General features: G+C 48.7%; 1 protein-coding gene and 1 non-coding gene across 7 annotated transcripts in view; both read left to right on the top strand.

The window, feature by feature from the left end:
• PTK2B (protein tyrosine kinase 2 beta) overlaps positions 1-15,243 on the top strand; it is a 117,379-nt gene that overhangs the window by 39,061 nt on the left and 63,075 nt on the right. The window lies entirely within an intron of this gene.
• On the top strand, positions 9,181-9,252 carry TRNAP-GGG (transfer RNA proline (anticodon GGG)). The gene has a single exon. It is a non-coding gene; the product is annotated as a tRNA-Pro (tRNA).

Below are 15,243 nucleotides of genomic sequence, written 5' to 3'. Positions count from 1 at the left end.
TGTGCGTGTGTATACTTATATATAAATGTATAAAGAGATTTATTATAAGGAATTGGCTCCCATGACTGGAGGCTGACAAGTCCCATGATCTGTAGTAGGCAAGCTGGAAAGTCAGGAGAGACCATAGTGTAGTTGGAGCCAGCCGGCTCAAGCCTCAGGAAGAGCTGATGTTTCCGTTTAAGTTCAAAAGACAAGAAAAAGCCATTGTCCTACTTCAAAGGCCATCAAGCAGGAAGAATCATCTCTTATTTGGGGAAGTTCAACCTTTTGGTTCTAGTAGGCCCTCACCTGATTGGATGAGGCCCACCATATTAGGGAGGGCAATCTGCTTTATTCAGTTTACCAATTCAAATTATAACTTCAACCAAAAATACCCTTACAGAAGCACCCAGAATAGCCTTTGACCAAATAATTGGGTATTCTGTGGCTCAGTCAAGTTGACACAGAAAATTAGCCGGCTCAGAGACCCATGGCTGGAGGATGTTGTAAATGAGAAAGCCCTTGGGAAATCACTGAGCTGCTATCCTGTCCTGAAGGGGAGGGTAACCCTGGCTGAGGTCAGGACAGGATGCAAACTCATTATCCTGGGGCTCTGTCCAATCCAAAGGTTTTTGTTTTTGTTTTTGTTTTTGTTTTTGTTTTTGTTTTTGTTTGATGGGTTACACTACGTTTTATAAATTTTGTGCCAACATTTTAAAGAGTTCACACTAAAAGTCTGAATTTCTAGCTTTCAGGAAGAAATAGAAGAGGTCCTGTAAAGGTTAGGCACCTAAGCCAGGGCTGCCCCCCAGCCCAGGTACCCCCAGCATGTTGGCTTAGTCTCCGACACCCATGCCTGACCTGCTGCACTTATATCTGTTACTACAACTCCTGCTTTAGGAGAAAAGCCATCTGAGCTGAACATCAGGGCTCCTCTGCTGCCCCAGTAGGAAGCCTGTGCCCACAACATGCTATGGCATCTTCTCGCGAGAGCAGAGGGGAAGGCCGTATGAGACTATTCACGGCACACATCCGAGATCTTGCCCCGGTCCCCTCCCAAGCTTCTCTGACAAGATGATACCCAAAGTTCCCCCATGACCACAGACCTTCCATAGCTCTTTGACCAGGAGGGGCCTTGGGTAGTGGTGAGAAAACTTGAACTCCCTTCCAAACAAGGAGTAGCTGAGCCCTCCAGAGGGAACTGGCCTTGAGCGAGTGGCTGGACCATGTTTTGTAAGTTTGTGTCAACAATGAAAAATTATATTTCATGTTCAAATCTCTCATGAAAAACTAGAAGAGGTTGCACAGAAGTCAAGCATCTCTTAAGGTCAGGATGTCTTTTCATTTCCTTCAAGCTTGATGCTCAGATGTGGGCCTTGGGATGGAATTTTCTACAGTCACAGAATTGTGAAAAACATGAGTCTCCACTAATGGGGCACCAGGAAGGCACCACGGGGTGTTTAGATGGGAGAAGAAATGCCTCTAGGGGAACCAACAGCTGCCTTTAAAAAGAGGAAGGGATGTCACACTGAAGGAGGTACCGGAGGGCGCGCGTGCAGCTGGGGACCAGCAGCTGTGAGAAGGCAGGCTTGAGGCAAGCGTAATGCAGACTTTTCTAGCAAGGAGGGGTCCTTAGAAGTAGGAGGGTCTAGTGCAGAAAGCAGTAAGGCCCCATGGCTGAGGGGGCCGTGGGGGCTAGGGAGGGAATTCGATTGCTAGACTGGAGGCTGACTGGATCAGGGATGCCAAACCTCTTCCCCAGGTGGTGCATGTAGACAATGGAAGTATTTCTGCGACATACAGGAAGTTGGCTGGAGGGGATTTTGACCCCAAAGAGGGCTGCTTATAGGTACAGACCTCCAGGCCGTGGCAGGCCAGTTTTGAGGAGACCGGGGATTTGTTTAAAGCAGGTTTGGAAAGACATGCAGACATGGAGATGACGGTCATGAGGGAAGAAGTTACACTCACGGGCCCCTAGAGTGAGAGGTACAGCCCGCCATGCAGGGGCCACGGGGGAAGCACCAGGGGTGGTCAGGAGGCAGAGGGAGGTGGGGGGACGTGTGGGCAAGAGCCTTCCTTGTGATTCCCCTGGGGAGGAACAGGTGGAACAGGATAAGCAGGTTGAGGATTAGCTGTTTTGAGTCATTTCAGCAGGCTCTGGGGCACGGGGCTGTCCCTAGTTGTCTGGTACCTGGCCCTGGAGTGATGAGGGCAGGTGAGTAGTGGCCACGGTGTGAGAACCCAGTAAATCAGGTGAGTGCGGGTGGGGCTCTGGGTTGGTTGGTTTGTACAGGACAGGCACCTTCTCAAGAATTGGCTAGCAGAGGGAGGATCAGTCCCGTCCGGGGTCAGCAAGGCCACAGGGTTCAAGTCACCAAATTTAGAAACTAGAAGACACGGTGATTACAGGGCCCTGCCCACGCGCCCGAGGACCGAGGAGTTGGTTTCTCCAGATGCACCAGGAGGGGAGTGCCAGGCAAGGTGATGCCTGTTTCCTTCCAGCCCAGAGATGCCGTCAATCAGCTAGCACCTCCGAGCCAGAAGTAACCCCAGACTCTAGCCTTACTCTCTCTTTGTACAGAGGGGACCCTGGACCCAAAAAGGTGAACTGACTTGCTCAAAGTCTCAGGTTCACTGCAGAGCAGGGCCCCAAACCCAGTGCTCTTTTGGCCATTTCCTATGGTTGGAAGAGGCTGGAGGGGGCCAGGCACGGAGTCTCCATCCAAGACAGTCTGCAATAGGATAACCCGGACTGGGAAACGCCTCTAGCCTACAGCATCTGGGGCCCCCAGGGCCAATCAGAAGTGTAGCTCCTCCCAGCGCAGCGAGGCTCCTGACTCCCCCTACTCTGTCCTGGGTGCACAAGGAAGACTTGGACATGGGGTCTTAGAGCGGACACAGCCTGGGAAGAGGAGGACCCATGCGGGTCCCAGCTTTGTTGGTCCAGTTCTGAGTGTCTGATGAGCAGCTTATTTCCCTCCCTGGCGTCAGGCTTACCAACTGTGATCCAGTCATCCCCAACCTGCTGAGCATCATCCTGCCTCTTAAACAGAGATTTCTCTCCCTTCGTCCCACCCCCTCGCTCTGCCAGAGAGATGCCGAGTGAGCCACCTGTCTTTGTAACAGCCTCCCCCTGAGGAACATCTAGGTTTTGGAAACCACCAGGCTGAGGGATCTCACAGACCATCTCTGATCTAAACATCTGGATGATGTTCTGATCATCAGGGCTGGTCCATGTGAGGAGGGGAGAGGTGGGAACCAGAACCCAGATCTCCCGCCTGTGTCAGTCTGGTCGAGGTGCCGGAAATAGATACACAGACTGGGGGCCTTAAACAGCAGACGCGTACGCCTCAGTGTTCCGGAGGCTGGAGGTCCAAGATCAAGGTATCGACAGGGTTGGTTTCTTCTGAGGCTTGCAGACAGCTGCCTTCTCCCTGTGTCCTCCTGTGGTCTTTTCTCTGCATGCCGCTGGTGTCTCTTCGTGTGCCCAAATTTCCTCTTTTGAAAAGGACACGAGTCAGATTTCCTCTTCTTATAAGGACACCAGTCAGACTGGATTAGGGCTCACCTTAATGGCTTCATTTTACCTTAATTACTTCTTTAAAGGCTCCATCTTCAAATGTAGTCACATCCTGAGTCCTGGGGGTTAAGGCTTCAAGGTAAGAGTCCCATAACCCAGCCTCCGGGGGCTGTATTGTTCCCTCTGCTCTGCGTCTCTCCCACAGTGGGCCTCTCTCACCCCTGGTTATGCACTTAGCCCTGCTCCCCACTTTCGGTGAGCCCAGCCGTATACAATACGTGCATCGCGTCCAGCCGCGTGTGGTCCAGCTTTCTGCCCATACGACCTGTTTGCTCTCAGAAGGGCCGTAGGCTGCAACGGCCAGCAGGGCAGCCTGTGTTCTGAGTTCTTTATCCCCCTCACCTGGCGCACGGCCACGTGCAATTAGGCACTCGACAAAGGATGACAGTGGTGATGGTGATGTTGACAGCCGAGAATAGAACCCGCGAGTGGGCGGTTAGTCTGCTCAGCCAGTGCTGTGGGGACAAAGGTGGGTGTGGCTGCCACCTCAGCTTAAGGATGAGCAGGGACCGTTGTTCACAGTGGACCAAGTGTCCCCTGGAGCCACATCGGTGACTGCAAGGCTACGGGAGAAGGTCCTGGCACGTGTGATCATCAAGGCCCATGCACGGCTCTTAAATCCTAAGAGCCTAAGTCTAGACCCAGAGATCTGGGAGCTTTGGTGCGGGCTCAGGCCAGGCAAGTCTGGGCAGGCCCTGGGAGTCTTGACTGCTGGGGGCATCCGGTTGCCATTAGTGGTGTCAGCACAGCTCATCCAAACTGGTATCTATGGGCTTCTTGAGGCTGGCATTAAAGCGTGCGTGTGCAGCAGGTGGTCCTGGTGTGAAAAGATCTGTAACCCCCCTACACGTTCCTGTCTTGTGTTTAGAACACGACTGTTTGTGCGAAGCAGGGGTGGGGGGGCGAGGCTCGTGCCTGGCAGTTCCTGAGACAGAACTAGCACCTTCCGGTAGGAGCTGCGGAAAAGCTCCTTAAACGCATCAGAGGGGAGATCTCTCCAGGGCTGAAAATGGCCCCAACGTGGCGCCAATGAGTTTTCTTGGACAAGAATGAGTCCCTGTCATGGAAATGTCTGTATGGATGCTGAAAGGAGCCAGAGGGTCACAGGGAGGTGTGATCGTCACCAGCGCTCGTTGTCAACGATCTGGATTTACCGAGTGCTTTTTTGGACGTTATTTTCACGCAGCTTCACAACAGTTCTGGGGAAGATAGTATTAGCATGCCCCGCATTTGTGGGTGAGCACAGTGGGGTTCAGGGAGGGAACGGGATTTGTCCCAGATGAGCTTCCGGGGCCAGGACAGACCTCCAAACGTGTGCTCCTTCCATGCCTAGGATGATGGACACTTTCCCCTCCTGGGAGGCCTCCCTGGCTGCTGGTTCGGAGGCCTCAGTTCTGGCTCCGCTTCTGCCTCCTGCTGAGTGTGGGCCTTACCCTTTCTGAGCCAGTGTCCCCTCCGCTGTAAAGGGACCGGTACCACCTCCAGAGAGAGGAGAAAAGGCTAGGCCTCGTGTACCGTCACTGGTACTGCATGTGTGAAGGAAGAGGGTTTCTACTTTCTGCCACCATTAAAATGCAGGCTCCCTTTGTGGGCAGGAAGAGAGCTCTCCCAAGAGGGCCGTGCACCACAGGCAGGGTGAGATGAAGACTACAAAAGCCTTGGATGCCACTGTGGAAGATTCCAGAAGGCAGAGGCCGCCTCTGTTTAACTCTGTGCCCGGCTGACATCATCTGCATAGTCAGTCCACATGGGGTCACCTGGACGCTAGCGCCCACCAGGGGATTTCCTCCGGGCAAGATGGCCGTCCTGACAGGCTCAGGTCCTCCAGCGCTGTGGGTGACCCAGCAAAGGGTCCCTGCGCTGCTCCCTACATCAAGACCTCGGCTTTGTGTCTTTGGGAAGGTCACTTGAGATCCCTAACCTCAGTTTGCTTGTCTGTAAAGCAAAGGAAGTAAAAACTCATCATTTATGAGTCCCTTCAGCTCTGGTTCTAACCACCAATGAGTCCATAATCATAGTTGTTATGTTTTCTCCCTCATCGATATCCCAAGTCGTTCCTTTTCTTTTCCTCCTAACAACTTTCCCCCTCCCAAACTCTCATTTCCCCCTCAACGACCCAGAGCCTCTCCCTGGGGCTACTGATTTGAACTCCCAGACTTTTAGATCCATGAGGGCCCTTGGGGAAGCATCTAATCTGGTCCAGAGGCTTTAACCTGGAATTCAGGGCCACTGAAAGGTGTCGCAGGGGGTTCTGCAAACATGGAAGCATTTTCAGCGAAGCAGTGAAGAATTAAGCCACTCCAGGAACCACTCTAGAGTTTGAAATATGCACCCTCAAGACTGTGGGGAACACATTCCTCTCAGCCAGTCCCCTCACTTTTTAGATGAGAAAATTGAGGTCCTAACAGGTGAGGTGGCTTGGCTGAGTTATCTAGGTATCTTTCTGGCATTTCAGTTGGATATGACTCGAAAGAACTTCAGTGCTTTAGCTTTCATGAGCGTGCACGAGGTAACCAGGAAGTTTTCAGTCAACAGAAGGAGAGACGTCTTAGCGCTGGGTTCCTCTGGGGACTCAAGAAGCCCTGCTGTGGACCCAACCCCCATGGCCCTCCCACCCTTTTCTGCTGGCCCCCACCTCTGCCCCGTGTAGGGGGCAGGCAGGACCCAGCCGGTGGCTCTTGGTTCTCGCTGACGCAGGGCCCTTTCTGGGTGCTGCTGTCCCCTCTCCCCGCTGCCTCATGTCTCGGGTGAAGCTGTGGAGAAGTGGGTTGCTGTTCTTTTTTCTGACTTCCTGTGTGCTTCAGAAACCTCAATGAAAGCACAGCTAAAGGAAGAAAGGGCCGAGACCGTTATGCCAAACATAGACTTACATCCGACATGGGGGAGCTGGATTCATGATTTTTATAGAACGAGAGCCCAGGATCCTGACTCCCCGATTCCCTTCCTGGCCTCTAGGGAACACAAGCACTTGGGGCTGGAAGTAGGTGTTGGGGGCCTCAATATTTTCAGGCTTGGGTTCGCTCTATCGAGGGAGGTAGGCAGAGTGATTCTTAAGAAGCATTTATCATTGAAACCAAGCCTATTAAAAGGGAGTGCTTAATTACCTCTCTACCACAACTGTTTTCATTTCTGTCTCCTTTTCTGCATACAACCCAGTTGTAACCATGGAAGCATATTTGTGCAGCGAATTTGCGTGGAATCTTTGGAGTTTTTATATTACTTTGATTGGGTATGCTAAATAGTCTCCTTATCAATTACCGTCTAGAACAGACAAGGATTAATTTATGAGTGAAGACAGTATATGGGGAAACAATAGCCTTTCTCCTCTCTCTTTCCTTCCTTCCTTTTTTTCCTTCTTTCTCCTTTATTTCTTTCCTTCTTCCTCCTTTCTTTCTTTCCTCCTTCCTTCCTTCCTTTCTTTCTTTCTTTCTTTCTTTCTTTCTTTCTTTCTTTCTTTCTTTCTTTCTTTCTTTCTTTCTTTCCTTCCTTCCTTCCTTCCTTCCTTCTTTCCTTCCTTCTTTCTTTCTTTCTTTCTTTCTTTCTTTCTTTCTTTCTTTCTTTCTTTCTTTCTTTCTTTCTTTCTTTCTTTCTTCCTTCCTTCCTTCCTTCCTTCCTTCCTTCCTTCCTTCCCTTCTTTCTCTCTTTCTTTCCTTCTTTCTTCCTTTCCTCCTTTCCTCCTTTCTTCCTTTCTTTCCACATTGCTATTTGCCCATAAACCCCCATTCTCAGGGCCTCCTACTCAAATTGTGACCCACAGGGGACCCTAAAGGTCGCTTCCTGCCTGGCCTAGCCTGGCCACCTGGCTCTAAGTTTGTACACCTGCCTTTGGGTCCATGAGACCTTTTCCTTTCATAGCTCTCACAAAAGGATAACAGTGATTTTGCTACCTTTCGGGCTCAGGAAATTTTGAGCTGGGTTTTCCCTTTGAATTTTATTTTGTTTTTCTAACCAGGAGAGAAAAAAAGCCTACCACAGTTTGCGAAGTGGTCTGGAAGGGCTTTACCATGGGGGATTTCTCGCCATGGTACTCAGGGTTTCCCTCCCTTGAAACTCGCGGCTAGTGTTTTAAGAGACCAGAGTTCCCCCAAGTTTTCTGATTTTCTGAGCTCTGAAGAATCGAAGCCACCTGTTTCTTCTCTTTCTGTCCATTTCCCAATGATAGGCTTGGGTAACAGCAAGAAACTGACACAGAAACCACTGCTGTGCTCTGGCCTCAGAGTCTCCGAAACAGCCAGGGAAGTTCCACACTTAAGAATCGTTACTCACCGAGACCAGTCACTACACCGAGCGTTTGTCAGACCCCAGCCTGCTAGTGGGAGCCTGCAGCCTGAGAATATGGAGACCTGGGTTCCAGCCAAGAGTCCTCACATTTTAGTCTCTCTAAAACTCAGTTCTCACCAGTGAGACAAGGACCAAACCAGCAGTTCTGCACCCTCACTGGGTACATACATATCAGAATCACCTAAAACTTACAGCTGGCTGGCCCCAGCCCCGCAGGTCTCATTCATGGAGATGAAAGCTTGGGCTATATACACATACACATGTATATATTGTCAAAGCAAAATTATTCCGACACCTACTGAAGAACAGCAAGGCAGGCTTTATTCAGGGGAACTACTAGAATGGGGTTTTGCAGCAGGGGAAAGAAATTGAAATAAAACAAGGAAAAGTGAGGATTATACCAAAGACCAGGGTGGGGGAGTCAGTGGACAGACAGGGAAAGGCGGCAGGGTATTTCATTTCTAAGTTGACTTAACAGAATTCTTACTGAAGGCAGGCCACAGTGATCAGATGTTAAAGGATAGGGGTGGGGGCCGAGGGAAATCAGCAGTAGAAGGTGGGGAGTCCTGGCTAAAGCCACTTAGCAGGATTCTTGCTAAAGCTGGACTCTACAAAGACAGAGATGGGAGCTGAAGTCCAGGCCCAACTGAGCAGAAGGCGCGGAGGAACCTGACTGAAGTTCGGTCAAGGAGAGAGCCTGTCTGTGTAATAAAACGTGTGCACACAGCCAGGTCTCTACTTGCCGTGTGACCTTTGGGAAATCACTGCTCAGCTGCCTCGTCTGTGAGATGGGCCATAACAGTACCTCGCTTTTCAATTCATTCTTAGGATTGAACTGGCTGGGTATTAACTGCTGTCCGTTCTCAGAAGCGAGCATTCTACAGGCGTGCAGGGGAGGAGGAAGGAAGGGGACATGGACTCGGGGGCTCAGGGCTGGAGATGGAATCAAGGTCACAGTGCAGCAAAGACCGCCCTTCTAACCCTGCCAGGTGCTCTGGTCTCTTGAAGGAGCGTCTACAGTTGAGGATAACTTCCTGCAGTCCCAGGGTCCTCTTGGCAGGTTTCTCTGCCCTATTCACCCCCAATCCTGATTTGGGTAGGATCCTAAAATCTAGATTTGGGTACTACTTGCTCTGTAGTCTAGCTCTGGGGTAAGAGGATTGGCCGCTCTCTGGGCTACGTGGAGAGTACAGAAAGGAAGAAAGGAAGGCTGTCCTGGGAGGAGCTAGGGGTAAAAGAAGGAAGGGGGGCCAGCTTCTAGCCTTGTGGAAGCCACATCATTTAAAAAATACATTTAACCAATATAACAGCAGGAGAACTTAAGGTCTTTTAGTGGGGTAGGGGCTGTAGCTCAGTGGTAGAGCATGTGCTTGGGGTGCACAAGGTCCTGGGTTCAATCCCCAGTACCTCCATTAAGGGGGAAAACAAAAACATATTGAAGGACCTTAATCTTAACCGTAATCTTTTAGCTGTATGTGATTCCAAATGCACGTGCATTTCTATGTAGTTATAATCAGTATGCAAACTCCATTCCCTATCCGTTAACATTTTTTATGTAACTATTTTCCCGTATTAACCACTGTTCACGTTTCTAAGTAGTTTATCAGTATTGACGTTGCTGTGAATTCCCCCCAGCCTTTCCCTGAGCGATCTGTTCTGATTTCACTTTCTCACTGTTATAAATAGCACAGCTACGAACATGTTTGCACACATGATCCCTGCTTCCTCTTTGGATATGTGGGGTGCATTTCCCAAAGTTGGGTGGTCAGGTCAATACATGTGAGTTGTTTGTTTTTTTATTGAAGTATAGTTGATTTACAGTATTGTGCTAGTTTCAAAGTGATTCAGTTATAGAGATATATAATAGATATATTTTTCTGATTATTTTTCATTATAGGTTATTATAGGATATTGAATATAGTTTCCCGTGTTATAAAATAAATCCTTATTGTTTATTTTATATATAATAGTACGTACCTTTTAATTCCAAATTCCTAATTTACCACTCTTCTGCCCTTTCCCCTTTGGTAACCAGAAGTTTGTTTTCTATGTCTGTGAGTCTGTTTCTGTTTTGTAAATAAATTCATTCATATTATTTTTTAGATTCCACATATAAGTGATATCATATGATATTTTTCTTTCTCTAACTTACTTCACTTACTATGAGCATCTCTAGGCCATCCATGTTGCTGCAAATGGCAATATTTCATTCATTTTTATGGTTGAGTAATATTCCATTGTGGGTAAATACTGTATCTTCTTTATCCAATCATCTGTTGATGGACACTTTAGGTTGATTCTATGTCGTGGCTGTTGTAAATGGTGCTGCTATGAACACTCTGGTGCATGTATCTTTTCGAATTAGAGTTTTTGTCTTTTCCAGATATATGCCCAGGAGTGGGATTGCTGGATCATATAGTAAGTCTATTTTTAGTTTTTAAAAGAATCTTCATACTGTTTTCCATAGTGGCTGCACCAATTTACATTCCCACCAACAGTGTTGGAGGGTTCCCTTTTCTCCACACCCTCTCCAGCATTTATTATTTGTAAAATTTTTGATGATAGCCATTCTGACCAGCGTGAGGTGATACCTCACTGTATTTTGATTTACATTTTTCTAATAATTAGTGATGTTAAGCATCTTTTCATGTGCCTGTTGGTTATCTGTATGTCTTCTTTGGAGAAATGTCTGTTTAGGTCTTCTGCCCCATGTGAGTTCTTGTATATTCAACTAGCTTGCTCTTCAGAAAGCTAGTTCTGAAATCAATTGACAACTGTGCCAGTTTCATTTCAAGCCCATAAACATAAGATTTTATTATTTTTCTCTAGACATCTTGCCTTGTTTAAAAGCTTTGTAGTGGAACCTCAAAGTGGTTTTTATTAGTATTTTTAGCTGCTGAGGATTTTCCCATCTATTTTTAATTTTCCCAAGTCTTTTCACACGCAGGTGGCATCCTGTTTGCTTGACGGGGCATCTAAATTTGCACTAAAGTGGAAGCTGATTGCTGCAGTGTACAGATGGGGGCACCGCCACGTTGAATGGTTTTGATATCTATTTACATAAAGCAAATTTGCAGCTTGTGCTGGGTTTGCAAAGAGTGGCAGCTTGGGGGTTGGCAGGTGGGGAAACTTGTTCACAAGGATGTTCGAGTTCTTTTCAAGGTGGTAATCAATGAGAGGACGACACTTGTACTGTCAGACCTGGGTTTGTACTTTCTGGTTGAAAAAAAAAAGTACTTGAGTTTTCTTTCTTTTTTTTTTTTTCATTGAAATATAGTTGATGTACAATGTGTTGGTTTATGGTCTACAGCATAGTGATTCAATTATACACGTATATGTCTGTATTCTTTTTCATAATCTTTTCCACTGTAGATTATTGCAAGATATTGAATATAGTTCCCTGTGCTATACATTAGGACCTTGTTGTTTATCTATTTTAATTTTTTTTTAATGGAGGCACTGGAGATTGAACCCAGGACCTCGTGCATGCTAAGCACGCACTCTACCACTGAACTATACTCTCCCCCCATCGGTTTTATGTATAGTAGTGTGTATCTGCTAATCCCAAATTCCAAATTCATCCGTCCCCCTCCCTTTCCCCTTTGGTAACCATCAGCTTGTTTCCTACCTCTGGGAGTCTCTTTCTGTCTTGTAAGTAACATTTGTATCACCTTTTTAGATTCTACATATTAGTGACAGCATGTTACTTGTCTCTCTGACTTACTTCACTTAGTATGAGCATCTTGAGGTCCCTCCATGTTGCTGCAAATGGCATTATTTCATTCATTGAGTTCTTTTTTAATTGTCATTTTTTTGTTTATTATATGTATCATGAAAGATAACAATAAAATTCTATGTCACCATGATTACTATACACGTTAATATATCAAAAGGCCAGTATTCCTTTTAGCATCACATGGCTAGAAACTGATGAGTTTATATGTAAGTTTTTGTCTGAGCAGAATTCTGGGGCCACATCAGAAAAGTAGTGCTTATCTGAGTACACGAATCACCTTGCTGTGCGGAGACAAAGCCCAGGGCAGTGGGCTGATAGTATGTGGCTTTGGGCTGTGTTTGTTGGGTTAAGATGGGAGATCTGAGCTCTGGTCCTGCCTCTGCCACTTAACAAAGGTGACCCCGGGCAAGCCGCTTGGTCACTCGTCCTCATCCTCCAGATGGGAGTGACTTGGGACACAGCAACCAGAGAACGAGGGTGCAAGGACTCCAAAAGGGCCACACCATGGGTGTTCTGCGCATGTCCCATCTGTTGCAATTTTTTTTCCTTAATGTTGACTTGGATGAGGGAGTGGGGTCCATCTCTTGCACGGCAGCCCAGCAACCATTTGAAACCAGCAGTCTTGTCCTCACTTCCCAGGACCCCTGTCTCCCTTTAGTTTTTGGCGGGGTCTGCTCACCAGGCTCCCAGGGCCCTGAACGGCCTGGGACATTCATCCTGGAACAGCCTCTCGAACCTCAGGGCCCTGGGCCACCAATTCTGTAGATGTGGTTGTTTCCACGCAGAGCCCCAGGGGAAATCAACGTTCCTCGTTTTAGGGGTTTTCTGGTAACCTCAACACTGCATTAACTTTTTTGGCAGCTATATCATAGTGACTAACAATGAGTTCACAGCTTAAACATCATTTTTTTTAATCCATGCTGTTGCTAAACCACATCTTCCTCATCCCAGACTGGAAAAGATTTTTCTTCTCTTTTTTTTAATCTACATGAAGAACTTCACATTTACCCCATTTCGTTGGTTGCATTCTGTTCCCCTTGGCACGTCTTGCCAGCTTGTGTGACTTTCAGGGTGTCCTTTGTGGTCTTCAATTAGAATCATAGTCTCCCCTAATCCTGTGTTCAGTGTGGTGCTTCTTGTCTGATAACCACAAATTACTTAATGCCATATTAAAAGGTGTGAACAAGGGCCAATTCAAACAGCCTTCGGTCCTCAGGGTGATAGAGAGACTTGATAAGCCACCGTGGGGAGAAACCATTTGGCTGGTTATGAACTCACATACCGTCATTTAGCCTCCTCATTAACATCTCCAGAAAATGGGGAAGAACTCAAAACCCCAGCGGAAGTTTTGCTTCATCGTGGTAGCAAATGTCCCTGTTTAACGACCAACTCTGGACTGCACGCAAGAGAGGGAAGTGAGATTTGCTGGAGCTGAAGGCTGGGAGAGAAGGAAAAAGCCGAGACTGTGACTCAAAGTGGAAACACTGGAGAAGAATTCAGTTTGGGGTTAAGGATGACAGAAGGTGGCTTCGAAAATTACGACTTTTAGGAAATTGGAGAGTAACAAGGCCCCTTGGAGAAAGGAGCACATCCTAAAACGCTTCCGTGCACCTTGCATGTTGCTGTCTTGATGTGCTGAGTGGTGATACCACTGCCAGGACCAGGCGACATCCAGGGTCAGAAGTGGGCTCGGAGCAGGTGACTCTAGCATCTGCCCCAGTCCTACTCCCAGGTCTCTCGCTGTACCGGCTGTGGTGTGCTGAAACCAGCTCTCACATGCTGACCGCACCTGTTTCTCCCCAAGTGGCTGTCGGTGAGGTCGCACTGGTAGCTTGAAATCAGCCATGATGGGAGCATTTACACCAGGGGAATCGGCCAGTGCTACCAACTCCCTACCAACACATGACCGGTCACGTAATTGCCCGATCCTGGATCCTGCTGTGTCACCTTCTCCTGAGCTCCCCGGGGGCCAGTCCTCTTCCCTGATCACCTGTCAGCAGGCGGAGACCCCTCCTAGAGCCCATACCGTGGTTGTGGCTGCTTCGCTCAGCCTTTTCCTTTTTGCTGGATTATGAGTCTCCGCTGGACAGGGACCCTCTTTTGTTTATCTTCCTACCTCCAGGGTCTGGCTTGCCTCCCGAAACGTAGCAAGGCAGAAAGAGAGAGACAGAGACAGAGAGAGAGAAAGGAAGGGGTAGGGAGGCAGTGGGAGGAGGGGAAGGGGAGAGGACAAGGAAGGAAGGAGGAAGGCAGGCAGGCAGGCAGGGGAGGGGAACAGTCAGCCAAAATCACCCATGAACTGGCAAAATAGGAGTTAGGTAAGTGTGATTTTTTGAAGGTTTAGGGGAAGCGGCAGAGCCCAGAGGTCACACAGAAGGTAAGAGAAATCTGCCCCGCCGCAGGGACCCAAGTCCTTGAACCAGCGAGGAGAACGAGGTTCTGCTCCCAAGAAAGGATGGTTGATGTGCCCCTCCTGGGCCCCTGAGAGCCAGCCCCGAGTCAGCTGACCTTGGGGTAGGCAGGTGCTGGCAACGGCAGGATCCCGGTGGGTAATGTGTGCGGGGGTGGCGAGCTGAGAATGCGGTAGCGTCTCAATAAAGGTTTTCTGAATTCCATTGAATTATAGCTGACGCTAATCACAGCCTTTCTGGTTCCTTCCTTTGCAAGGGAGTGGGGAGGGATGCTTGGAGAGGAGGGGGAAGGATTAACCAAATGAGGGATTGGGAAGCCCTGGAGTGGGCATAACGCTGGCCCCGCAGGAACTGGGGACTGAAAGGGCTTGGGCTCGGGCGGGGGCACTGCATGGAGCCAGTAGGGCCCCATTTCTCGGAAACATGGGCCCGGCTCCCCGAGACTGCAAGGTCATTGCCAATTAGTTAAGTGGCGGCTCTCAGCAGGCCCGTGCAGAGGAAAGGCCTGTGTTCCCCATTTTGTTGATGTGGAAACAGCAAGAGGAAGTGACTCAGAGACAGAGTGGAAATAAAGTGTGTGTCCCATGACATGCTGGCTTCTGCTGGATCCGAAGGGCTGGGAGACCTCCGTCCACGCTTCTGTGTGTCCTCAGGACAGACAGTGGTCCTAGGGTGGGCAAGGTGTAGGAGGCAGCGGTGATCTTTTCAGGAGGCCGGGCGGATGGAGGAGGGTGGGTGTCGGTGGAGAGGCAGCCTCTGAGCACTGGACACAGAAGGGGCTGCCACCACCACCTGACCCTCCACTTACTGGGCCAGTTTAATTTTTTACAAGTGGACACTGGTATTGGGTTCCTGATTCTTTCTTCTGCCAAGTCACTGGCATTTTGAAAAATACATGTGCCAGGGAGTTTACTTAAGTAGTCTCTGATTTTCCAGAAAATTGCAGGATCAGTACTGTGAACCCCAAGAAGGGAAACTGAGGTCTAGAGAGGTGACCTTGTCCAGATCACACAACTGGTAAGTGGCAGAGACTTCAGGCCACCACGTTGCCTAAAAGTCCATCATGAGTGACGCCCCAGACTTGCACAGTGCAGCAGCCCTGAGGGCATGAGTTTTAAACCCAGATTCGAATGAGTCAGATGTGTGTGCCTTCTCCCTGACACTATGCCACCTTGCTGGCTAATGGTGCCCTTTCCTTGCTCCCTGAAATCACGGGCAGACCTGTCAGTCCTCAAGACAATACCTTTTACACTTGG

This window comes from Vicugna pacos, chromosome 31 (assembly GCF_048564905.1).
Source record: "Vicugna pacos chromosome 31, VicPac4, whole genome shotgun sequence".
Taxonomy (NCBI): domain Eukaryota; kingdom Metazoa; phylum Chordata; class Mammalia; order Artiodactyla; family Camelidae; genus Vicugna; species Vicugna pacos.
The sequence above is the reverse complement of the archived record's forward strand: the minus strand, read 5'-3'. Positions and strand labels throughout refer to the sequence as shown.